The following is a 23,135-nucleotide window of genomic DNA, read 5'->3' on the forward strand; positions in this document are numbered from 1 at the left end:
CTCGCCTTTATCAGGAGATCATCCAAGTACGGGATAATTGTGACTCCTTGCTTGCGAAGGAGAACCATCATTTCCGCCATCACCCTGGTGAAAATCCTCGGAGCCGTGGACAGACCAAACGGCAACGTCTGAAATTGGTAATGACAATCCTGAATTGCAAACCTCAGGTAGCTTGATGCAGTGGCTAAATGGGAACATGTAAGTAGGCATCCTTTATGTCTACCAAAACCATGAAATCTCCTTTATCCCCCGGACTGGAGATCACTACCCTGAGAGATTCCATCTTGAAATTGAATTTCTTTAGGTAGAAATTAAGGGATTTCAGATTTAAGATTGGTCTGACTGAGCCGTCCGGCTTCGGGACCACGAAGAGGCTTGAATAAAAACCTTCTCCCTGCTGACTAAGGCTGATTTGAACAATCGGTGAGGGGGAACTTCTTGAAACCCCAGTTTGTACCCTTGGGACACTATTTGTAAAACCCACGAGTCCAGGTCCGAATGAATCCAGAACTGACTGAAGAGTTTTAGACGTGCCCCCCAGTGGCGTAACTAGCGAGCAGTGGGCCCATGTGCGACAAAATGGCTTGGGGCCCCCCCCATCCCATCCCATCCAAGTCCACCCCCTCACCCCTGGAGAGGATCTGGTGAGGGGGGCCTGCTCAGGGAAGTGGATACCTAGCAACAGTGCCGTAACTAGACATTTTAGCAGTGTGTGCAAGAAACGGCATTGGAGCCCCACCCCTGCATGCAAAACAGGGGCAGTGCGCGCCGTAGGCGCGCGCAAAAAAACATAGTGGCGTGGCTTCGTGGTTAAGCGGTGTGGCCACAAAATAATACCAATTCATAACACGGTGCACAGTAGTCTACATTATTCAAATTACGCCGCACAGTAGCACCACTACACCAGGTAGAGACCCTTTTACACCTTACGGCGGACAGATTCCTCTTTTTACACATTACAGCAGACAGCGTCCTCTTTTTACACATTACAGCAGACAGCGTCCCCTTTTTACACATTACGGCAGACAGCATCCCCCTATTTTACACAACGGCAGACAGCGTGCCCTTGTTACACATAGCGGCAGACAGCGTACATTTTTTTCACATATCGGCAGACAGCCTGCCCTTGTTAAACATAGCGGCAGACAGCGTACACTTTTTACACATAACGGCAGACAGCCTGCCCTTGTTAAACATAGCGGCAGACAGCGTACACTTTTTTCACATAACAGCAGTCAGCCTGCCCTTGTTACACATAATGGCAGACATCGTACACTTTTTACACATTACAGCAGACAGCTTGCCCTTGTTACACATTACAGCAGACAGCTTGCCCTTGTTACACATTATGGCAGACAGCGTGCCCTTGTTACACATTACGGCAGACAGCATCCCCCTTGTTACACATTACGGCAGGCAGATTCCCCCTTGTTACACATTGCGGCAAGCAGATTCCCCCTTTTTACACATTGCGGCAAGCAGCTTCCCCCTTTTTACACATTGCGGCAGGCAGATTCCCCCTTTTTACACACTGCGGCAGGCAGTCCCCCTTTTTACACATAGCTGTAGGCAGATTCCCCCTTTTTACACATAGCGGCAGGCAGATTCCCCCTTTTTACACATTGCGGCAGGCAGTCCCCCTTTTTACACATAGCTGCAGGCAGATTCCCCCTTTTAACACATAGCTGCAGGCAGATTCCCCCCTTTTACACATAGCTGCAGGCAGATTCCCCCTTTTTACACATAGCGGCAGGCAGATTCCCCCTTTTTACACATAGCGGCAGGCAGATTCCCCCTTTTTACACATAGCGGCAGGCAGATTCCCCCTTTTTACACATAGCGGCAGGCAGTCCCAACAAAGAAAGAAAGAGACGAAAGAAAGAAAGAAAGAAAGAAAGAAAGAAAGAAAGAAAGAAAGAAAGAAAGAAAGAAAGAAAGAAAGAAGAAAGAATTATACTTACCCTCTCCGCTGGCTCAAGCTCCTCGTGCAGCTTGACGATTCCCGGGCAGTAGAGAAGGAGGAGGAGGGAGGTGGAGGAGGGAGCCGCAGCAGCGCTGTGTTATTGGTGGAGGCGCTGCTGCTGCTGCCCCTCTGCTTCACTATAGGCTGTTCTCGGAAGACAGCCTATAGTGAAGCAGAGGGGCAGCAGCAGCAGCGCCTCCACCAGTAACAAAGCGCTGCTGCGGCTCCTTCCTTCACCTCCCTCCTCCTACTCCTCCCCCCCGTGCCGCTGCTCCTCTCATCTCCAAGCGACCCTCCTCCCTCTTCGTGTGTTACAGAGGCGGCAGCGTGTCTGGTGCTGCGGCTGCTGCCCGTAGTTCCCTGGCCTGATCTGTTCGTTACGACGGGCGGGCGGCGGGAGTCGCAGGACGCAGACCCGACGGGAGCGCTGGTGTGCGGCTGCGGCATGATACAATGAGTCATTGTGACTCATTGTAATGCCGGCGGCTGTGGGCCCTTGAGTGCGGCGGGGCCCCAGTGCAATGCACTGCCTGCCCTGCCAGTAGTTCCGCCCTGGTGCCCCCCACTGATGTGGGCTCCTGCAAGAGAGCCCCAGCGTCATGCAGTGGATTTGGCAGAAGCAGAGGACTCTGCTCCTGCGATCTTGAAGAGGCTTCTTGGAGTCAGCATCAGCATTCCCTTGGTGAATCCACAATGCCCTCCTATCCGAGACTGCCATGAAATTGGCCCGTGAGCACTTGTGCCCGGTGTAGGATTTTTAAATATGTGTAGTTTACTGTATGCAAGGGTTTAAAACCTTTTAGGAACTGAGATCTAAGGTGTATTACATGTAGTTTAAAAAAAACAAAAAAGGTTTATTTTATGGCAGTAGTTTCCAAACTGGGGTTCTTGCACTGGTAGCATAGTTTGGTGGTCCAGGACCAATTAAAATTATTTATACTTTATTAAATTGCCAAAACCATTCCCTCACAACATAACTGAACCTGAGGATGACATGCTATAAACACAATTTACTTAATTTTATATTTTTTTCTGAATTTCTGAATAAAAAAAACTTTGGCCTAGGGGTGCCGTGAAACAAATTTTGATACTATTTATTTATATAGTGCTCTTTCTCCAACAGGACTCAAGGCGCTTGAGATATGGCTTCTGGAACTGAACACAGGATTCTAAATGTGGCTGTACCAAGGACCTATACAGTGGCATTACAGGTTGAGTATCCCTTATCCAAAATGCTTGGGACCAGAGGAATTTTGGATATCGGATTTTTCTGTATTTTGGAATAATTGCATACCATAACGAGATATTATGGTGATGGGACCTAAATCTAAGCACAGAATGCATTTATGTTTCATATATACCATATACACACAGCCTGAAGGTCATTTTAGCCAATATTTTTTATAACTTTGTGCATTAAACAAAGTGTGTGTACATTCACAGAATTCATTTATGTGTCATATACACCTTATACACACAGTCTGAAGTTCATTTAATACAATATTTTTAATAACTTTGAGTATTAAACAAAGTTTGTGTACACTGAGCCATCAAAAAACAAAGGTTTCACTATCTCAGTCTCACTCAAAAAAGTCCGTATTTCGGAATATTCCGTATTTCGGAATATTTGGATATGGGATACTCAACCTGTATTACTTTTTTCTGCTACTGGTTCTTTACCTATGCAAACAAGCATCTGACTTGCCTTTCCTATTGCTTTGTTACATTGCTCACCTGAAATAGTAATACTTAGATAGCTTTCCTCTTGCCATTATAATGCCCTTAATATTATAGTTAGCCTTTGTATTTTTGAGACGTGTATGATTTTGCATTTTTTGGCATTAAATGTTGCCATGTTCTTGACCATTCCTCTAGTCCAGGGGCGGAACTGCCAGAGACAACGGAGTCAGTTGCCGCCGGGCTCCAGCCCTAAAGGGGCTTCCTCCATTGCCCTCCGGCTGTTACGTGCCCTTCCTATTAAATAGACAAAGGCGCTACCAGCAGGGTCTCGCAGTTTGTACATTCCATGCCGTAACACCCTTCTTTCCACCTTTTTCAAGACCCAGCCCAGCAGCCTCGCCGCTGCCACCACCGCTAGCTGCAGCACTGCCAGCGGTGGGGTGCCCCTGCTTCTTCTCACACCACAGATAGCTGGGCAGCACTGCAACTGCCTGCCTGATTGCTCCGCCCCCTTCCGGCTCCCAAGCACCTCTGCTGCCCAGTGATCCAGGAGCCTGCTGCTAGGAAGAAGTGGCCGAGCTTCAGCAAGCGAGTCTGGACACTGGCGGAGGAAGCCATGATAACCAGATAATGGGGAGTGGAGAGCCAGTTCCAAGGTAATACTTTATACAGCTGGTTGAGATCCTGGTCGGTGGATATGGATTCCAAGAAAACCCTGGAGGTGCTTCCTTTCAAGGGAGACACTCTCTTTGGAGAAGACCTCAATAAGATTGTAGCTGATCTGGCTACTGCTAAAACAGCTTGCCTACCTAGTATGACTCCTACCACGCAGAAGGCTAAAAGTACTTTCCCTTGGCCCTTTCATCCTCAAGGTAAAGCGTACCCAAGGTCAGGCATACCCAAAGCAAGCTCATGCTTCCAGACCTGCCAAGCCCAGACTGAAGCAAGCCTGGGCTGCCCATCAGCCTGCTTCCAAAACGGACAAGCCTGCCGCATGACGGTGCAGGCCTCCCTCTGGGGGATCCCAGGGTGGGGGGCCCGACTTCTAGGTTTGGCATAATTCTAAGCTAGAGAATTCTGTTTGGAGCTCACCTTGTACTTTGTGAAGAAATAATCAGCATTGTGGCTGAGCAGATACATGTAGTGTGTGGCTGCAAACTGCATGGATCTGCTGCGTTGTAATGCTGATACTTTTTTTTTCAAAGTACCAATAGCTTCATATAATGTTCACAATTTTTATGCAGGATCAAATAGCTCAATAGGTAGGGTGTTTGATTAGAATTCAACAGGTTATAGGTTTGAATCCTGGGTATGGTAGTTTGAGATGTGTTATTTAATAAAGTATGTTGTTCTGACTGCCGGCATCCTATCACCTGGGATATCATACTAAATAAATGGAGTTGATCAATTTTTTTTATTTATTTTTTAAACTAGGGACAATTTCCAGATACTTTTCTTTATAACTGAGATTGCCCCCTGGAACTTCACATCAGTTGACAACTATGCATGAGTGGGCAGTGCTTGCTCTGGATCTGCCCACCCATTTATGTGCCGTCATAAAAGAAAGCACAACTGACAGTTATCCTGGGCGTACACTACACAATTATCTGTCAGGCTATCTATCCAGTCTGGATGGATGGAATGAAAATCTGGTAATGTATCGGAGCAAATGTCAATTAACCATTTGCTCCCAAACACTAGAAAAGTGGTCAAAAATGGTCATTACACAAATTGGTTAAACCCAAAATTTAACCAATTTGTTTAGGGGACCATTTTTGTCCATTTTCTAGTGTTTGAGAGTAAATCGTTGATGGTCATTTGCTCACATAGATAACCGGATTTCTATTCCAACCAGCCAGTGTTGGAGATATGGTCTGCCAGATTACATAATGCATACCAGAGCCATAACTAGACTTTTTGGTGCCCTGTGACAGATAATTATATGCGCCCCCCCCTCCCCATTTTTGCAATATGGACAAAAGGCGCATGCCTTGTGGGGAAGGGACATAACAAGATTGGTCTCAGAGAAAGCACATGAGATATGAAGATATATCTAGTATACTTGACACTCAATGGTTTGTGGTATTGCCGGGGTGCCCTCCTTAAATGCATATACAGTCACACATGGCGTGTTTGTGCAAATGGCATATCAGCAGTCAGCACTAACTGGTGACATGCCATTTGTACAAGTAAGCCATGTGTGACTAATATATAAACATACTTTATTAAATAACACCTCAAACTATCATACCCAGGATTCAAACCTATAACCTGTTGAATTCTAATCAAATACCCTACCCATTGAGCTACTTGATCCTGCATCTATTCTAACCTCCAAAAACAGATTCAGTTGCATTTTCCAGCGTGTTTTGTTTGCGCCTTTGCAAATGTCTTACATCGACAAACTTATTTAGTACTATTTTGCAAATAGGGTTACATTGTCGCAACATTGTGTTCCCTAATTGCTTGATTTTTTTAAATGCAACAATTGATAAAGACACCTGATAATTGCTCTGTGGAGTCTTATTTTGTGTCTACTTCTTATCTACATTTAATTCCCTACCTCTAATCAAGGCATTTTTAAATGCTGGGGGCTGCCAGGACGTGAGGCCTACCTAGACTTTAGATCTGAATTTGAATGTACTTGTGAACTAACTTAATTTCCTACTTCTAAATTCATTCCTAAATTCACTACTTACATTAATCCTGTAGTTGGGCATTTTGAGCCTTCAATTGTGGGCATTGTTTTGTGTCCAGACCAGCAGCTGGTGGTGTGCATTTGCTGGAAAGGCATCGAAGACCTCCGATATGCTGCATCTCCTGATGTGTGTCTCCCTCAAGTGGCTGTCAGCAAATGCATGCTAGACACCCCATTCCAAGCTGATTGTGACATCACGGAACATGCATCATAGAACAGGCATGCTAGAATATGGGTCTTCAACCTGCGACCCTCCAGCTGCTGTGGAACTACATATACCAGCATGCCCTGCCTCAGTTTTAGCATACCTTAATAGCAAAACTGTGGCAGGGCATGCTGGGATGTGTAGTTTCACAGCAGCTGGAGGGCCACAGGATGAAGACCCATGTGCTAGAGCCAAGCCGCAGGTATATTGAATGCTAGCAAGCTGAATGTTTAAATCATTTTTGTTCCGCAGCATTCCAATGCGGAAGATTCCATGGAACCAGAGATTATTCCATTGAGAAGGACATGCTGCCTGGATGACTACACTGTGCAAATTAAATCACGGAGCCAGTTGGTTTGTGGGTGGCTCTGGTGACTGGGTGGTTGGGTGGGTGGTGTGTCTGAGGTGGAGCACATGCAAATGATTGTGTATCATCCAGCTAGTGAGAGAGAAAACTCATGCAGGAGTGTGCCTGCTTGTCAGTGGGTTATGCACCTTGCCAGACGTCAAATCTACATAGAGCAGCTGGAGTAGACAAGAGCAGGTTTGCAAAATATAGATAGAAGAGCATATATGCTGGCGCATTCTCCATGATTGTGTCAGCTTATGTTTTGGTGCACTGCACTTTCCTCCACTAAGTTTTAGCCATTTTTGTTAAGCTCAAGTGTAGTTGCTTCTCGGCCTTTTGGCTGTGATCTTGTATCGTGGTTGAAGGGTCTGCTGGAGGGAGGGATTGTTTTCTTCATTGGCGAAAGACCAAAGATATTCCAGGATGGAAGGCTTGGGAACACTATCCGTTTTTCAGTTGTGGAAGAGCACAGAGGTCGGATTGGACTACATTCTATAGTAAAGGATACCTTTCTATTTATTGCCCCTCCCCTTATATGTGTCTGTGTTACAATAAAGCTTTGGTCTTGTGATTCCCTCACCCTCTTACACTCCACACACATAGCCTTATTAACTGTTGTATTATTGTATAGTTTAAATGTATAGTGCAGTTCATGATTTATAGTGTAGGCTGGCCTGTGCTGTAGTTCTTGAACTGTACTATACCGACAGCATTTGTATTGTGTTTTGGCTGTGCTGCCACACAGTACTTATGTGTGTAATGTTTATGTATGTTTTTTTGCTTCTTTATGTCAATAAAGACTGCTTTTTCAATCCAATATCTGAAAACAATCAATGTTTATCTTTGATGGCAATAGAAGTGGTATGATATTTGCTGCTTTTGAAAGGCAATATCTGATATGTCCCCTATCTGGAAACCATATATTAAATGGCTTTTCAGAAAAGGGAGATGGTAGAAGAGCTTTCAGTACTTGTAGGACCGATGCACATTTCCTATTCTAGCCTCCAAAAACAGATTCAGTTGCATTTTCCAGCGTGTTTTGGATGCGCCTTTGCAAATGTCTTACATCGACAAACTTATTTAGTACTATTTTGCAAATAGGGTTACATTGTTGCAACATTGTGTTCCCTAATTGCTTGATTTTTTAAATGCAACAATTGATAAAGACACCTGATAACTGCTCTGTGGAGTCTTATTTTGTGTCTACTTTTTATCTACATTTAATTCTCTACCTCTAATCAAGGCATTTTTAAGTGCTGGGGGCTGCCAGGACGTGAGGCCTACCTAGACTTTAGATCTGAATTTGAATGTACTTGTGAACTAACTTAATTTCCTACTTCTAAATTCATTCCTAAATTCACTACTTACATGAATCCTGTAGTTGGGCATTTTGGGACTTCGATTGTGGGCATTGTTTTGTGTCCAGACCAGCAGCAGGTGGTGTGCATTTGCTGGAAAGGCATCGAAGACCTCCGATATGCTGCATCTCCCTCAAGTGGCTGTCGGCAAATGCCTGCTAGACACCCCATTTCAAGCTGATTGTGACATCACGGTACATGCATCATAGAACAGGCATGCTAGAACATGGGTCTTCAACCTGCGACCCTCCAGCTGCTGTGGAACTACACATCCCAGCATGCCCTGCCTCAGTTTTAACATACCTTAATAGCAAAACTGTGGCAGGGCATGCTGGGATGTGTAGTTTCACAGCAGCTGGAGGGCCACAGGATGAAGACCCATGTGCTAAAGCCAAGCCGCAGGTACATTGAATGCTAGCAAGCTGAATATTTAAATCCTTTTTATTCCGCAGCATTCCAATGTGGAAGATTCCATGGAACCAGAGATCCTTCCATTGAGAAGGACATGCTGCCTGGATGACTACACTGTGCAAATTAAATCACGGAGCCAGTTGGCTTGTGGGTGGCTCTGGTCACTGGGTGGTTGGGTGGGTGGTGTGTCGGAGGTGGAGCACATGCAAATGATTGTGTATCATCCAGCTAGTGAGAGAGAAAACTCATGCAGGAGTGTGCCTGCTTGTCAGTGGGTTTTGCACCTTTCCAGACGTCAAATCTACATGGAGCAGCTGGAGAGGACAAGAGCAGGTTTGCAAAATATAGACAGAAGAGCTCTCCAGCCTAGTTTGCTGTCTGTTTCCACTTCTCTTTTCTTGAGCCGCTCCCTTCTATGCCCTAGCGCACTATCCTGACTTCTCCCATCTGCTTACTTTGTGCCTTCCAACGCACAATGCGAACTACAGGTAGTGCTGCAGGGCCCACACCCTTTTACTTGCCATACAGAGCAGCTCTGGAGCTGTTACAGTGCCCAGCTTCTGCAAGAAATCAGCTTGAATGCTTCAGGGGCTGGGGCATAGCCAACATGAGCCCCACACCGAAGGAGGGTGGAGGTGTTTAATGCGAGCTAGGGGTCATCCAAGCACCGCAAAAGGCCGCCATGCCCTGCACACCCCTTTTCTCTTTTCATATGCAGACGAGGGTTGAAGCCAACTTTGACCCACTGCTTGGATGATATCACCATATGCAAATCCATCTGCTGCAGGCCTTCCCCCAGGAATGCTTGCACTAGTTGTTGCATTTGGTTTGTTGTTTGGGGGTGCTTCAGTATTAGGCAGCCTTCTGCCCTCCCATGTTAATCTGAAAATATGTGTTCTCCCTGCAGTTGTTGTCCCCAGATGAGAGTTCCCTTGTGCTGCCTCAGTTGAATCTTCTTTACTTGACAGAGATGTGCCTGAGCAGCGGCCCTCCCCAGCCCTATCCTAAATCATACTTATTTTGCATAGGAGATACCATGGTCATGAAGATTGTTCTCCCAGGGTGAGGTTCATTCATTGCATTCTGGGTATGCTGACCCCTGTGATTTCCCCAAATGTGGGAAACTTGACTGCATTATTTGTGGTAGTGGGGGACTGTGTTTGTGCTTTCCTCTGGTCAGCTCTGGTAAAAGTCAGATTTCTTTGTCTCAGATCTTCCTCTAGCCTTGTTCTTCTTTCGAGAGTTCCCTTGTGCTGCCTCAGTTGGATCTCCTTTACTTGACAGGGGGGTGCCCAAGCAGCGACCCTCCCCAGCTCTAGCCCAACTCCTCCTTACCTGCCAGGTGAGATACTATGATCATGAAGGTGCTTCTCCCAGGGCAAGGCTCACCCATTGCACTCTGGGTGTGCTGCCCCTGTGATTTCCCCAAATGTGGGAAACTTGACTGCATAATTTGTGTTTCCACTGGTCGGCTTTCATATAATTCAGATCTCTTTGTCTCAGGTCTCTCTCCAGCCTAGTTTGCAGTCTGTTTCCACTTCTTTTTTTTTGAGCCCCTCCCTTCTATACCCTTGTGCACTATCCTGACTTCTCCTCCTGTCTGCTTACTTTGTGCCTTCCAATGCACAATGCAAACTACAGGTAGTGCTGCAGGGCCCACAAACTTTTACTTGCATTACAGAGCAGCTCTGGAGCTGTTACAGTGCCAAGCTGCTGCAAGAAATCAGCTTGAATGCTTCAGGGGCTGGGGCATTGCCAACATGAGCCCCACACCGAAGGAGGGTGGGGGTGTTTAATGCGAACTAAGGGTCATCCAAGCGCCGCAAAAGGCCGCCATTCACTGCATACCCCTTTTCTCTTTTCATATGCAGATGAGGGTTCCAGCCAACTTTGGCCCACTGCTTGGATGACATCACTGTATGCAAATCCGTCTTCTGCAGACCTTCCCCCAGGAATGCTTGTACTAGTTGTTGCATTTGGTTTGTTGTTTGGGGGTGCTTCAGTATTAGGCAGCCTTCTGCCCTCCCATGTTCATCTGAAAATATGTGTTCTCCCTGCAGTTGTTGTCCCCAGATGAGAGTTCCCTTGTGCTGCCTCAGTTGAATCTCCTTTACTTGACAGAGATGTGCCTGAGCAGCGGCCCTCCCCAGCCCTATCCCAAATCATACTTATTTTGCATAGGAGATATCATGGTAATGAAGACTGTTATCCCAGGGTGAGGTTCATTCATTGCATTCTGGGTATGCTGACCCCTGTGATTTCCCCAAATGTGGGAAACTCGACTTCATTATTTGTGGTAGTGGGGGACTGTGTTTGTGCTTTCCTCTGGTCAGCTCTGGTAAAAGTCAGATTTATTTGTCTCAGATCTTCCTCTAGCCTTGTTCTTCTTTCGAGAGTTCCCTTGTGCTGCCTCAGTTGGATCTCCTTTACTTGACAGGGGGGTGCCCAAGCAGCGACCCTCCCCAGCTCTAGCCCAACTCCTACTTACCTGCCAGGTGAGATACTATGATCATGAAGGTGCTTCTCCCAGGGCAAGGCTCACCCATTGCACTCTGGGTGTGCTGCCCCTGTGATTTCCCCAAATGTGGGAAACTTGACTGCATAATTTGTGTTTCCACTGGTCGGCTTTCATATAATTCAGATCTCTTTGTCTCAGGTCTCTCTCCAGCCTAGTTTGCAGTCTGTTTCCACTTCTTTTTTTTTGAGCCCCACCCTTCTATACCCTTGTGCACTATCCTGACTTCTCCTCCTGTCTGCTTACTTTGTGCCTTCCAATGCACAATGCAAACTACAGGTAGTGCTGCAGGGCCCACAAACTTTTACTTGCATTACAGAGCAGCTCTGGAGCTGTTACAGTGCCAAGCTGCTGCAAGAAATCAGCTTGAATGCTTCAGGGGCTGGGGCATTGCCAACATGAGCCCCACACCGAAGGAGGGTGGGGGTGTTTAATGCGAACTAAGGGTCATCCAAGCGCCGCAAAAGGCCGCCATTCACTGCATACCCCTTTTCTCTTTTCATATGCAGATGAGGGTTCCAGCCAACTTTGGCCCACTGCTTGGATGACATCACTGTATGCAAATCCGTCTTCTGCAGACCTTCCCCCAGGAATGCTTGTACTAGTTGTTGCATTTGGTTTGTTGTTTGGGGGTGCTTCAGTATTAGGCAGCCTTCTGCCCTCCCATGTTCATCTGAAAATATGTGTTCTCCCTGCAGTTGTTGTCCCCAGATGAGAGTTCCCTTGTGCTGCCTCAGTTGAATCTCCTTTACTTGACAGAGATGTGCCTGAGCAGCGGCCCTCCCCAGCCCTATCCCAAATCATACTTATTTTGCATAGGAGATATCATGGTAATGAAGACTGTTATCCCAGGGTGAGGTTCATTCATTGCATTCTGGGTATGCTGACCCCTGTGAATTCCCCAAATGTGGGAAACTCGACTTCATTATTTGTGGTAGTGGGGGACTGTGTTTGTGCTTTCCTCTGGTCAGCTCTGGTAAAAGTCAGATTTATTTGTCTCAGATCTTCCTCTAGCCTTGTTCTTCTTTCGAGAGTTCCCTTGTGCTGACTCAGTTGGATCTCCTTCACTTGACAGGGAAGTGCCCGAGCAGCGACCCTACCCAGCTCTAGCCCAACTCCTACTTACCTGCCAGGTGAGATACTATGATCATGAAGGTGCTTCTCCCAGGGCAAGGCTCACCCATTGCACTCTGGGTGTGCTGCTCTTGCGATTTCCTCAAATGTGGGAAACTTGACTGCATAATTTGTGTTTCCCCTGGTCGGCTCTCGTATAATTCAGATCTCTTTGTCTCAGGTCTCTCTCCAGCCTAGTTTGCTGTCTGTTTCCACTTCTCTTTTCTTGAGCCGCTACCTTCTATGCCCTTGCGCACTATTATGACCTCTCCTGTCTGCTTACTTTGTGCCTTCCAACGTCAATGCAAACTACAGGTAGTGCTGCAGGGCCCACACCCTTTTACATGCTTTACAGAGCAGCTCTGGAGCTGTTACAGTGCCCAGCTGCTGCAAGAAATCAGCTTGAATGCTTCAGGGGCTGGGGCATAGCCAACATGAGCCCCACACCGAAGGAGGGTGGAGGTGTTTAATGTGAATTAGGGGTCATCCAAGCGCCGCAAAAGGCCGCCATGCCCTGCACATCCCTTTTTTCTTTTCATATGCAGACGAGGGTTGAAGCCAACTTTGACCCACTGCTTGGATGACATCACCATATGCAAATCCATCTGCTGCAGGCCTTCCCCCCAGGAATGCTTGCACTAGTTGTTGCATTTGGTCTGTTGTTTGGGGGTGCTTCAGTATTAGGCAGCCTTCTGCCCTCCCATGTTCATCTGAAAATATGTGTTCTCCCTGCAGTTGTTGTCCCCAGATGAGAGTTCCCTTGTGCTGCCTCAGTTGAATCTCCTTTACTTGACAGAGATGTGCCTGTGCAGCGGCCCTCCCCAGCTCTATCCCAAATCATACTTATTTTGCATAGGAGATACCATGGTCATGAAGATTGTTCTCCCAGGTTGAGGTTCATTCATTGCATTCTGGGTATGCTGACCCCTGTGATTTCCCCAAATGTGGGAAACTTGGCTGCATTATTTGTGGTAGTGGGGGACTGTGTTTGTGCTTTCCTCTGGTCAGCTCTGGTAAAAGTCAGATTTCTTTGTCTCAGATCTTCCTCTAGCCTTGTTCTTCTTTCGAGAGTTCCCTTGTGCTGACTCAGTTGGATCTCCTTCACTTGACAGGGGGGTGCCCGAGCTGCAACCCTCCCCAGCTCTAGCCCAACTCCTACTTACCTGCCAGGTGAGATACTATGATCATGTAGGTGCTTCTCCCAGGGCAAGGCTCACCCATTGCACTCTGGGTGTGCTGCCCCTGTGATTTCCCCAAATGTGGGAAACTTGACTGCATAATTTGTGTTTCCCCTGGTCGGCTCTCGTATAATTCAGATCTCTTTGTCTCAGGTCTCTCTCCAGCCTAGTTTGCTGTCTGTTTCCACTTCTCTTTTCTTGAGCCGCTCCCTTCTATGCCCTTGCGCACTATTCTGACCTCTCCTGTCTGCTTACTTTGTGCCTTCCAACGCACAATGCAAACTACAGGTAGTGCTGCAGGGCCCACACCCTTTTACATGCTTTACAGAGCAGCTCTGGAGCTGTTACAGTGCCCAGCTGCTGCAAGAAATCAGCTTGAATGCTTCAGGGGCTGGGGCATAGCCAACATGAGCCCCACACCGAAGGAGGGTGGAGATGTTTAATGCGAATTAGGGGTCATCCAAGCGCCGCAAAAGGCCGCCATTCCCTGCACATCCCTTTTTTCTTTTCATATGCAGACGAGGGTTGAAGCCAACTTTGACCCACTGCTTGGATGACATCACCATATGCAAATCCATCTACTGCAGGCCTTCCCCAGGAATGCTTGCACTAGTTGTTGCATTTGGTTTGTTGTTTGGGGGTGCTTCAGTATTAGGCAGCCTTCTGCCCTCCCATGTTCATCTGAAAATATGTGTTCTCCCTGCAATTGTTGTCCCAAGATGAGAGTTCCCTTGTGCTGCCTCAGTTGAATCGCCTTTACTTGACAGAGATGTGCCTGAGCAGCGGCCCTCCCCAGCCCTATCCCAAATCATACTTATTTTGCATAGGAGATACCATGGTCATGAAGATTGTTCTCCCAGGGCAAGGCTCACCCATTGCACTCTGGGTGTGCTACTCCTGCGGTTTCCCCAAATGTTGGACACTTGACTGCATAATTTGTGTTTCACCTGGTCGGCTCTCGTATAATTCAGATCTCTTTGTCTCAGGTCTCTCTCCAGCCTAATTTGCTGTCTGTTTACACTTCTCTTTTCTTGAGTTGCTCCCTTCTATGCCCTTGCGCACTATCCTGACTTCTCCCGTCTGCTTACTTTGTGCCTTCCAACGCACAATGCAAACTACAGGTAGTGCTGCAGGGCCCACACCCTTTTACTTGCCTTACAGAGCAGCTCTGGAGCTGTTACAGTGCCCAGCTGCTGCAAGAAATCAGCTTGAATGCTTCAGGGGCTGGGGCATAGCCATCATGAGCCCCACACCGAAGGAGGGTGGAGGTGTTTAATGCGAACTAGGGGTCATCCAAGCACCGCAAAAGGCCGCCATGCCCTGCATGCCAATTTTATCTTTTCATATGCAGACGAGGGTTGAAGCCAACTTTGACCCACTGCTTGGATGACATCACCATATGCAAATCCATCTGCTGCAGGCCTTCCCCCAGGAATGCTTGCACTAGTTGTTGCATTTGGTTTGTTGTTTGGGGGTGCTTCAGTATTAGGCAGCCTTCTGCCCTCCCATGTTCATCTGAAAATATGTGTACCTCCTGCAGTTGTTGTCCCCAGATGAGAGTTCCCTTGTGCTGCCTCAGTTGAATCTCCTTTACTTGACAGAGATGTGCCTGAGCAGCGGCCCTCTCCAGCCCTATCCCAAATCATACTTATTTTGCATAGGAGATACCATGGTCATGAAGATTGTTCTCCCAGGGTGAGGTTCATTCATTGCATTCTGGGTATGCTGACCCCTGTTATTTCCCCAAATGTGGTAAACTTGACAGCATTATTTGTGGTAGTGGGGGACTGTGTTTGTGCTTTCCTCTGGTCAGCTCTGGTAAAAGTCAGATTTCTTTGTCTCAGATCTTCCTCTAGCCTTGTTCTTCTTTCGAGAGTTCCCTTGTGCTGCCTCAGTTGGATCTCCTTCACTTGACAGGGGGGTGCCCGAGCAGCGACCCTCCCCAGCTCTAGCCCAACTCCTACTTACCTGCCAGGTGAGATACTATGATCATGAAGGTGCTTCTCCCAGGGCAAGGCTCACCAATTGCACTCTGGGTGTGCTGCTCCTGCGATATCCCCAAATGTGGGAAACTTGACTGCATAATTTGTGTTTCCCCTGGTCGGCTCTCGTATAATTCAGATCTCTTTGTCTCATGTCTCTCTCCAGCCTAGTTTGCTGTCTGTTTACACTTCTCTTTTCTTGAGCCACTACCTTCTATGCCCTTGCGCACTATCTTGACTTCTCCCGTCTGCTTACTTTGTGCCTTCCAACGCACAATGCGAACTACAGGTAGTGCTGCAGGGCCCACACCCTTTTAGTTGCCTTACAGAGCAGCTCTGGAGCTATTACAGTGCCCAGCTGCTGCAAGTAATCAGCTTGAATGCTTCAGGGGCTGGGGCATAGCCAACATGAACCCCACACCGAAGTAGGGTGGAGGTGTTTAATGCGAACTAGGGGTCATCCAAGCGCCGCAAAAGGCCGCCATGCCCTGCACGCCCCTTTTCTCTTTTCATATGCAGACGAGGGTTGAAGCCAACTTTGACCCACTGCTTGGATGACATCACCATATGCAAATCCATCTGCTGCAGGCCTTCCCCCAGGAATGCTTGTACTAGTTGTTGCATTTGGTTTGTTGTTTGGGGGTGCTTCAGTATTAGGCAGCCTTCTGCCCTCCCATGTTCATCTGAAAATATGTGTTCTCCCTGCAGTTGTTGTCCCCAGATGAGAGTTCCCTTGTGCTGCCTCAGTTGAATCTCCTTTACTTGACAAGGGAGGCATTTTGGATTTTTTCTTTGGGTACCCTTACACCTGATGGTCTGAATGAGAGCATCGAACTGAACAACATTGGCAGTCTCTGAAGATTTTATCTATTGATTTACCTAATATATTATTTATTGAATATCCATTTATTGTATGTTTAATAAATAAACAAAATTATTAGAAGTAGCTATTTTGGAAACAGCTTTCCTCTTAGGATGAAACTGTATAATCCTGTTGTGTGTGTTCCTTTAAAGTTCTTTAGTAAAATCCACTAGTAATGATGAACATCAGATTTCTTCCTCCATCCTCTTTTTACACTTTCTCTTGGTTCTATATATATATTTTTTTTTTCTATTTTTTTTCCCTCCTTCTCCCAAAAGGCCCCCCTCCCCCCCCCTCCCTGTTTTAAATTTTAAAATCTTTAAATATTTAAATCTTCGAATCCTTAAATTGTCTGTTTAATATTTATTTTTTCTTCATTTCTTTTTGTTGTTTAAACAGCAATGTAATTATTCCAGGGGTTAAAATAATGAAATATAGAAATAATATTAACAAAAATTAAAGGTAAAAATGAATTGATAGAATGATCCCATTAAAAGTAAATAAATAATATGGATGTTAAGCTGAGCGGGTTGGATTCGAACATGGGACTAGCTGCATAGAGTGCATTTGATGTTTCCCCTGCGCCACAAGAACTGCTTTAGTAGTGACATGGATTTATGTTACCCTAAAAGGTTTTATATAAGTAAATGGGGATCCTTAGTGCTGAGTCTCTGAATTATGTATATGTGATTATAGATATGAGGTATTGATTGAAAGATTATAGGTTAATCTGTATATAGATTATATATTTTCTGTTATTTTTTAAACCACCTTGTTGCTTATTTTATTATTATTTTTAATCACCATGTTGCTTATTTTTATATTATGAAATGCCTTTATATGTGCAATTGCAATTAGAAAGTTGTTCCATATGTGGGTCATTACATGTATGCATCCAATTAGTACATGTATGTATCCAATCAACTAATTAGTAATGCTATTGGTCCGGTGCATTTTAAAAAGAGCCTGCTAGGCTGCTGATGTATCCTCTGACGAAACCGCTCTTGGATAACAGCGGAGAAACGCGTAAGGAAGGTGATTACCGGACACTCTGATTGCTGAGATATAAGCCCGTTCATGAACGAGCTACATCACGGCGGACATCTGATGTAAAGACAGCGGTGAAGGGGAAAAAGCAATTTGAGACCGAGCAAAAGGAGGTCTCTACCCCACGGCAGGGAGAAATATCCCGACCGCGAGTGCCAATAAGATCCAGCCATGGTTAACGGGGGTCGTAGCATACCGCTGTGTTTCACCAACCATCACAGCGCTCTCCCCCTGTTTTCTTTCATTACTCACGTGAGTTACATATGAACTTTAACTGCAGTAAATAAGAGGCGTTGGTTACAACTGTTGCTGTTCATCCACAAGAAGGAATTTAATGTATCAATTACAATTGGAAAGTAACGATTAAATTACAACAGCTGTATCCAGGAGGATTTTTTGGACACTTTAATAAACATTCCGTTGTCATCAAGGGCAATATGAAATAGATCCTGATTACATTTAGATATGGATAGTGGTGCCTATATATGTTGACTCCATTGTATTTTATTGAATGTGGGTTTCTTCTGTCTATATATATTTTTTAAAAATAAAGAGCTTGTACATTTTATTTTTTGCGCTCCATTGATAACAAGTGTGATTATCTTTAAAATTTGGTTTATTATTGGTAGAACAGTACTACCTATGGGAGCAGCATTTTATAATATATGGTGAAAATTAATAGATGTATAAAGATTAAATAAGCAACAAATTGGTGAAATAGATACGTTTTGATAGGAGCGCTGGGTTCTATATATATATATATTGACATTTGGTTATATATATGTATAGACTTTATAAATTCTTGACAGAGATGTGCCTGAGCAGCGGCCCTCCCCAGCCCTATCCCAAATCATACTTATTTTGCATAGGAGATACCTGTCACAATCCTGACTGTAGGTTTATATTTGGTGACTTACCCCTGCCATCTGTCCTGGATCCTGTGTCTTTTCACTCACGGAGTTAAACAGCTTGTCAGCACTATGAGTATTCCTGAGTTCTCTGCCTGAGAGGTAATCAGCTCCACCTGTGGTGATCTCCTGTGTGAGGCTGAATTCAGTAATCTAAAAGCAAGCATCCTGTGTTTTGCAGAAGTCCAGGCTTCAGTGTTCTCTTGGCCTGCTAGGCCTCATTCTACATCACAGCCTTGGCTAGAGTAGTCACATGTCAGTGACATCACCTAATCCTGCCCACCAATCATCAAGGACCAGGAAGTATAAATCAGGAGGCTGAGTTGCAATCTGGGCCAGTTCCTTGTGTCACATACAGCCTTGTGTGAGTCTGAAAAGCTGAGCTCCCTAAAGGTAACCTTTGTACCTAAGTTCCTGTGGAAACTCTGTTCCCTTGTTACCGTATGGTTTACTTTTGTGTTGCCATTGATTTCACCATTTCCCTGAGTCTCAATGTAAAGGCACAGCTGCAGTGTTTTGTCTTAAAGGCACAGTACAGAATTCCGTGTTCTCCACTAAAACCACAGTTGTCGTGTTTCAGTTTTACTACTGTTGTAGTTGGGATCTCCAGAGCTCAGTACATCCGTGCTTCCAGCATCTCTGTGCCTCAGTACCTCCGTGCCTCAGCATCTCCGTGCCTCAGCATCTCCGTGCCTCAGCACCTCCGTGCTTCCAGCATCTCTGTGCCTCAGTACCTCCGTGCCTCAGTACCTCCGTGCCTCAGTACCTCCGTGCCTCAGTACCTCCGTGCCTCAGCACCTCCGTGCCTCAGCACCTCCGTGCCTCAGCACCTCCGTGCTTCCAGCATCTCTGTGCCTCAGTACCTCCGTGCCTCAGTACCTCCGTGCCTCAGTACCTCCGTGCCTCAGTACCTCCGTGCCTCAGCACCTCCGTGCTTCCAGCATCTCTGTGCCTCAGTACCTCCGTGCCTCAGCACCTCCGTGCCTCAGCACCTCCGTGCCTCAGCACCTCCGTGCCTCAGCACCTCCGTGCCTCAGTACCTCCGTGCTTCCAGCACCTCCGTGCCTCAGTACCTCCGTGCCTCAGTACCTCCGTGCTTCCAGCATCTCCGTGCTTCAGTACCTCCGTGCCTCCACGCACCCCAGTGCCTCCACGCACCTCAGTGCCTCCAAGCACCTCAGTGTCTCCAAGCACCTCAGTGTCCGCAAGCACCTCAGTGTCCGCAAGTACCTCAGTGTCCGCAAGCACCTCAGTGTCCGCAAGCACCTCAGTGTCCGCAAGCACCTCAGTGTCCGCAAGCACCTCAGTGTCCGCAAGCACCTCAGTGTCCGCAAGCACCTCAGTGTCCGCAAGCACCTCAGTGTCTCCAAGCACCCCGTTAGCACAATTATACCTGGTATTCTTCACTGATTCATCAGTGCCTTTCCAGTTCTGTCTTTCAGGAGACCTTCAGCATGCCTCCTGTCTGCCGACCTAATCCTGCATGAGGAGAACCTAGATTCGGCCATCTCTGCTGCGGTTCCTCTTCCCAGTCACCGGAGGAAACCCAGAGTCCACAGCATTTCAGAAACCAGGTCAGTGGTAGTATTCACATAATCCTCCAGTCGCCCGCACAGACTTCACTACACCGGGTTCACAAAAACCTCAGTCATGACAGTAGGAACTGGCCACATGGACCCGGCCGAAAGTGTTAGTCTGACGCATGACCTCCTAAGCAATATTGCAGGACGCTTGGAAGGTCTGGAGTCGACTCAGCATCGATTGGCACAGTGTCTGCAGCGGAATTCGTCCTCCAGTGATTCTATGACCTTCTGCTCTAAGACTCCTGACCAACTGCAGATTTTCTACCAGATGTTACTACAGTTACAAGAACTTTTGTCTAGTATTCTCTCTGTGATGCCTGATCTCCTCAGGAATACTACCAACGTTGTTGATCCTGTTTTGTCCCATCCAGTTAATAGAGTCTCTTCCTCTGCGCAAGGGAAAGTTTTTCATCAGAGCTATCCACGGCCCAAGCTCTCTGAAGCTGAACGTCAGCGGCGTAAGGAGCTACATCTCTGTCTTTACTGTGGAAATTCTGGTCATTTTGTTAAAGACTGCATTCTTCGCAAGCCAGGTAATAGTGACAAATCTCAGTATCATAGTGCTCATGTCTACAAGTCATCCACAGTATCCGATTCTTCTGCTGCTGACGGGGGTATCAAGAAGGCTACTCTTCTGAGAGAGACTCAAATTTATGACTGGGGTCCGGTGGTTAAAAGACCTTATCCCAAGTTGGGTGTCCAGAGAAGAATGTTCAAGCCATTTACAGTCACAGAGGAGTCCGTGTCCACAGACCCAGGAGGGGCGTTTTCAGAGCGTCCAGCCCCAGGAGGGGCGTTTTCAGAGCGTCCAGCCCCAGGAGGGGCGTTTTCAGAGCGTCCAGCCCCAGGAGGGGCGTCTTCAGAGCATCCAGCCCCAGGAGGGGCGTCTTCAGAGCGTCCAGCCCCAGGAGGGGCGTCTTCAGAGCGTCCAGCCCCAGAGAGTCTTCAGAGTGCTGCCCAGCCAGTGAGTCTACAGAGTGCTGCCCAGCCAGTGAGTCTACAGAGTGCTGCCCAGCCAGTGAGTCTACAGAGTGCTGCCCAGCCAGTGAGTCTACAGAGTGCTGCCCAGCCAGAGATTCTACAGAGTGCTGCCCAGCCAGAGATTCTACAGAGTGCTGCCCAGCCAGAGATTCTACAGAGTGCTGCCCAGCCAGAGATTCTACAGAGTGCTGCCCAGCCAGAGATTCTACAGAGTGCTGCCCAGCCCCGTGAAGAGGGGGCTCTTGCCTCAGCCCAGCCCCGTGAAGAGGGGGCTCTTGCCTCAGCCCAGCCCTGTGAAGAAAGGGCTCAGCCCGTCCCGGTTCCAGCCGGTCCAGCAATATTCCAGGCCCTGCCTGGTCAGTCCGTCCCGGTTCCAGCCGGTCCAGCAATACTCCAGGCCCAGCCTGGTCAGTCCGTCCCGGTTCCATCCGGTCCAGCAATACTCCAGGTTCTGCCTGGTCAGTCCGTCCCGGTTCCAGCCGGTCCAGCAATACTCCAGGCTCCGCCTGGTCAGTCCGTCCCGGTTCCAGCCGGTCCAGCAATACTCCAGGACCAGCCTGGTCCGTCTCCTTTGGCTCCAGCCAATCCAAGTATCCTCGGATCCAATCCAGTCCTACTCGTCCAGCCAAAGCTTTCTTCAGTTTCATCCTCTAAGCGTTCATCTGATGGTTTTCCACCTATTTACTTTGATGGAGATTTATTGCAATATGCCGCTCTGGTTGAACAATTTCTCTCTCGGATGGAGTCTGATCCTTTAGGTGCAATAACTCCTTCCAACGTTACTCGATATCTGTTCCTGGCATTCAGAGGAAGAGCTTTGGAGTGGGCCAACATGCTCTTTGAGAGTAATGATCCTGTGTTCCATGACTTACAGACTTTTAGTAACGCTGTAGTTAAAGAATTTAGTCCTAAACCTTTGGAACCTTCTACAGTTTATTCCTCAGTCCTTTCGGATGAAGGAAATTCCAGTCTTGTCTATGATGGATGGTCTACCTGTTCTGAAGATGAAGATCAGGAAGACTTCTAAAGAATCCAGCTTAAGTTTTGTTCTGGACCCTCTGGTTTCCACTTTTTAGAAGCTTTGTGTACAAGTTATTCATCAAGTTCCTCTAAGATTCAAGATGGGTGTCCGGAGTCCACCCTTGAAGAGGGGGATACTGTCACAATCCTGACTGTAGGTTTATATTTGGTGACTTACCCCTGCCATCTGTCCTGGATCCTGTGTCTTTTCACTCACGGAGTTAAACAGCTTGTCAGCACTATGAGTATTCCTGAGTTCTCTGCCTGAGAGGTAATCAGCTCCACCTGTGGTGATCTCCTGTGTGAGGCTGAATTCAGTAATCTAAAAGCAAGCATCCTGTGTTTTGCAGAAGTCCAGGCTTCAGTGTTCTCTTGGCCTGCTAGGCCTCATTCTACATCACAGCCTTGGCTAGAGTAGTCACATGTCAGTGACATCACCTAATCCTGCCCACCAATCATCAAGGACCAGGAAGTATAAATCAGGAGGCTGAGTTGCAATCTGGGCCAGTTCCTTGTGTCACATACAGCCTTGTGTGAGTCTGAAAAGCTGAGCTCCCTAAAGGTAACCTTTGTACCTAAGTTCCTGTGGAAACTCTGTTCCCTTGTTACCGTATGGTTTACTTTTGTGTTGCCATTGATTTCACCATTTCCCTGAGTCTCAATGTAAAGGCACAGCTGCAGTGTTTTGTCTTAAAGGCACAGTACAGAATTCCGTGTTCTCCACTAAAACCACAGTTGTCGTGTTTCAGTTTTACTACTGTTGTAGTTGGGATCTCCAGAGCTCAGTACATCCGTGCTTCCAGCATCTCTGTGCCTCAGTACCTCCGTGCCTCAGCATCTCCGTGCCTCAGCATCTCCGTGCCTCAGCACCTCCGTGCTTCCAGCATCTCTGTGCCTCAGTACCTCCGTGCCTCAGTACCTCCGTGCCTCAGTACCTCCGTGCCTCAGTACCTCCGTGCCTCAGCACCTCCGTGCCTCAGCACCTCCGTGCCTCAGCACCTCCGTGCTTCCAGCATCTCTGTGCCTCAGTACCTCCGTGCCTCAGTACCTCCGTGCCTCAGTACCTCCGTGCCTCAGTACCTCCGTGCCTCAGCACCTCCGTGCTTCCAGCATCTCTGTGCCTCAGTACCTCCGTGCCTCAGCACCTCCGTGCCTCAGCACCTCCGTGCCTCAGCACCTCCGTGCCTCAGTACCTCCGTGCTTCCAGCACCTCCGTGCCTCAGTACCTCCGTGCCTCAGTACCTCCGTGCTTCCAGCATCTCCGTGCTTCAGTACCTCCGTG

At 47.3% G+C, this 23,135-nt stretch overlaps 11 non-coding genes across 11 annotated transcripts; all 11 read left to right on the forward strand.

Annotated features, from left to right (window-relative positions):
• The first annotated feature begins 9,675 nt into the window (after positions 1 to 9,675).
• LOC134950486 (U1 spliceosomal RNA) lies at positions 9,676 to 9,839 on the forward strand. The gene has a single exon (XR_010183398.1). It is a non-coding gene; the product is annotated as a U1 spliceosomal RNA (small nuclear RNA).
• A 152-nt stretch (positions 9,840 to 9,991) lies between these two features.
• On the forward strand, positions 9,992 to 10,154 carry LOC134952730 (U1 spliceosomal RNA). Its single transcript, XR_010185170.1, has one exon. It is a non-coding gene; the product is annotated as a U1 spliceosomal RNA (small nuclear RNA).
• A 674-nt stretch (positions 10,155 to 10,828) lies between these two features.
• Positions 10,829 to 10,992, forward strand: LOC134951860 (U1 spliceosomal RNA). Its single transcript, XR_010184521.1, has one exon. It is a non-coding gene; the product is annotated as a U1 spliceosomal RNA (small nuclear RNA).
• A 152-nt stretch (positions 10,993 to 11,144) lies between these two features.
• LOC134952195 (U1 spliceosomal RNA) lies at positions 11,145 to 11,307 on the forward strand. The gene has a single exon (XR_010184770.1). It is a non-coding gene; the product is annotated as a U1 spliceosomal RNA (small nuclear RNA).
• A 674-nt stretch (positions 11,308 to 11,981) lies between these two features.
• Positions 11,982 to 12,145, forward strand: LOC134951950 (U1 spliceosomal RNA). Its single transcript, XR_010184587.1, has one exon. It is a non-coding gene; the product is annotated as a U1 spliceosomal RNA (small nuclear RNA).
• Positions 12,146 to 12,297: 152 nt separating this feature from the next.
• Positions 12,298 to 12,460, forward strand: LOC134952491 (U1 spliceosomal RNA). The gene has a single exon (XR_010185002.1). It is a non-coding gene; the product is annotated as a U1 spliceosomal RNA (small nuclear RNA).
• Positions 12,461 to 13,131: 671 nt separating this feature from the next.
• Positions 13,132 to 13,295, forward strand: LOC134951424 (U1 spliceosomal RNA). The gene has a single exon (XR_010184167.1). It is a non-coding gene; the product is annotated as a U1 spliceosomal RNA (small nuclear RNA).
• A 152-nt stretch (positions 13,296 to 13,447) lies between these two features.
• LOC134952513 (U1 spliceosomal RNA) lies at positions 13,448 to 13,610 on the forward strand. The gene has a single exon (XR_010185020.1). It is a non-coding gene; the product is annotated as a U1 spliceosomal RNA (small nuclear RNA).
• Positions 13,611 to 14,280: 670 nt separating this feature from the next.
• On the forward strand, positions 14,281 to 14,443 carry LOC134953078 (U1 spliceosomal RNA). The gene has a single exon (XR_010185414.1). It is a non-coding gene; the product is annotated as a U1 spliceosomal RNA (small nuclear RNA).
• A 671-nt stretch (positions 14,444 to 15,114) lies between these two features.
• LOC134951236 (U1 spliceosomal RNA) lies at positions 15,115 to 15,278 on the forward strand. The gene has a single exon (XR_010184014.1). It is a non-coding gene; the product is annotated as a U1 spliceosomal RNA (small nuclear RNA).
• A 152-nt stretch (positions 15,279 to 15,430) lies between these two features.
• Positions 15,431 to 15,593, forward strand: LOC134952946 (U1 spliceosomal RNA). Its single transcript, XR_010185312.1, has one exon. It is a non-coding gene; the product is annotated as a U1 spliceosomal RNA (small nuclear RNA).
• The last annotated feature ends 7,542 nt before the right edge of the window (positions 15,594 to 23,135 follow it).

This window comes from Pseudophryne corroboree, chromosome 8 (assembly GCF_028390025.1).
Source record: "Pseudophryne corroboree isolate aPseCor3 chromosome 8, aPseCor3.hap2, whole genome shotgun sequence".
NCBI lineage: Eukaryota > Metazoa > Chordata > Amphibia > Anura > Myobatrachidae > Pseudophryne > Pseudophryne corroboree.